Below are 2,796 nucleotides of genomic sequence, written 5' to 3' on the forward strand. Positions count from 1 at the left end.
ACACACAGAGAGAGAGAGCAGATAAATCCATCCCTTAGGTCCTGTGTCAAGTCTTTACTGGATTTTTTAAAAACTAATTATTGACTTTTAATTACTTCCAAAACATATTTTCTGGTGGCTGTTTTAAATCTAGAAAGTTACCTTTAATTGAATTAAATGATCTAAAAGGACAAAGGCTGCAGCCAGTGAATTTCCACTGTTTATTGTTATTATTGTCTCTCTTAATGTATCAGTGTTTGTTTTTCCACGAACAATGATTTTTACTATTTTCTAATTTGCATCTCGTTTAGGATTTCAAATACTTACATGACTTCAGTGACGTCATATAAAACTGACCAAGGCTCCCACAGAGGTAGGTAACCCTCTAACTGAACACACCCCTTTCCAGGTGACTTTACATCACTGAAACCAGAAAGGAAACAAAGAAATTGCATCATCTACAACAGGGAAAACCAGGTGAAATACAGGAACAGTTACTTCATAAATATTTACTGACTGCAAGAACTCCCCAGATTGAATAACGTTTTATTTTCCTGTGAGGATTTAAAGCACAGAAGCTGCTTAGGGCGTGTTTTGGTTTGTCCATCCATTCTCTTCCGCTTATCCTTGTCAGGGTCACGGGAGGGATGGAGCCTATCCCAGCTACCATCGGGTGAGAGCCAGGGTACACCCTGGACAGGTCACCAGTCTATTGTATGGATGGATGGATGGATGGATGGATGGCCTGGCTGGCTCCAGCAGATCCCGGGAATAACATCGGAGATCTCTGTCCAGAAGAGCGCAGTCCTGGGAACAGCTAAGATACTGCGCAGGACCCTCAAGCTCCCAGGCCTCTGGTAGAGGACCCGAGCTTGAAGGATAAAACCGCCCGCAGGGGCGTGCTGGGTGTTTTATATATATATAAATTTTTCTCAATCAGCGAACAATCTTATCTTTGGGTGGTGTCGAAATACTTGGGCTTACTGAATGAGACAGGCAGATAGCATGCATGAGCACATACTCAGCACAAGCTGAGGCTAGATCCACCGCACCAGGCAAGACCCAAGGTGCAGGCTGTGTAAAGATGTCTGTCAGACTATCCAGCACATAACAGCAGGGTGCAAGATGCCCGCAGGCAGGACATAGATGGAACGCCATAACCAGGTACAGAATACAGAAAAATGTGTGCTGAGTATGACCTGAAAGTCCCGAGGTCAAAATGGGAGATGCCCGAGCAAGATCCTGTGGGACTTCCAGATATAGACGGACAAAATGGTGATGGCTAACCAACTGCACATAGTAAGTGGTGGACAAGCAGGGGAAGACTGCAGTAGTGATAGACCTAGCGATACTGAATGACAGCAACATCAGGAAGAAGGAACACGAAAAGCTTGAGAAATACCAAGGGCTCAGAGAAGAGCTCAAGAAGATGTGGCGGGTGAAGGTAACAGTGGTCCCAGTGGTAATCAGAGCACTAGGTGGTGACTCTCAAGCTAGGCGGAGTGGCTCCAGCAGATCCCGGGAACAACATCTGAGATCTCTGTCCAGAATAGCGCAGTCTTAGGAACAGCTAACATACTGCACAGGACCCTCAAACTCACAGGCCTCTGGTAGGGGACCTGAGCTTGAAGGATAAAGACTGCCCGCAGGGGTGAGCGGGGAATTTTTATATTTAATTTATATATCAAATACAATATATATGTAACACACACACACACACACATATATATATATATATATATATATATATATATATATATATATATATATAGTGCTTAACAAATTTATTAGAATAACACCTAGTGTAAGGTTTACCTGCACTACATTAACAGCATTGGCAATTACCAAAATATTTTTTATGCTTAATCAGTTCCTTACTTGGATGATTCTGAAAATTCCACGTGCAGATGAGCAGAATCAGCTTTCTGGTGTTTTTGCAATAGTTAACGAACCACTATGGACAAGCTCTCAAATCCAAATTTCATTTTAATGCTAAAACATAATTATTATTATTTTTGACCATGAGTTTTCAAATGTACAGTTTTACAAAAAAACAGCATGTTATCTTTTGAACAAGTTTCCAAATTACAGATGTTTATTTGAATTCATTAACAAAAATGTAGTTTTAGTGAAAGTAGAGTGTTATGCTTGAGTCATAAAGCATTATATTACAAAGATTGTTGAAATCAAGGAGAGTTTTGTAACACTTTTTATGTTATAACACACATAGACAGTAAAGTAAAATAGACAAACATGGCAAAATAAATGTTAAAGTAGCTGTAAAATACAGTAACCTGTTTAATGAATAAAGTAAGCAAGACAAAGAATTAGATTTTTTTTGCTTTGTTCTGTTTTGTGCTCAGCAGTAGGCATATATGTTTTTACATGATATCAGTTTTATTCTTTTTTGATAAACAAAAAAATAATAATCTAAAAATTATAAAAAAAAAAGTTCTTTACATAAAATAAAATGAAATAAAGTAAATGGGGCTTCTACAGTGGGGCAATCTAGAAAAAGTTTGCTCTACAAGGTGTCTTATTTGTCTAATCCACTGTATTAGTCTGTCAGTAGTTGCCTGTATGTGCTACATCTCACTGGAAAATGAAGCAGCTAGATCTTTTTCATGTTGTTTTTCATTCTGGTAAGGATAAGTAAAGTTCATTTCAGTTCAGAATTGTACTTAAAATTACAAAAACAAAATAAAACCGCTGCGTTCCACTCGAAGATGTGATTTCGCAGCTTTTCGCGGAACTCCTGAACGCACCAGTGTGCAGATGTGCGGATTTGGAGAAGTTTTAAAAACTCCTGAGAATGCC

This window comes from Mchenga conophoros, linkage group LG18 (assembly GCF_057382185.1).
Source record: "Mchenga conophoros isolate Kocher_MC1m ecotype Shallow Benthic linkage group LG18, M_conophoros_male_GT1.1, whole genome shotgun sequence".
NCBI lineage: Eukaryota > Metazoa > Chordata > Actinopteri > Cichliformes > Cichlidae > Mchenga > Mchenga conophoros.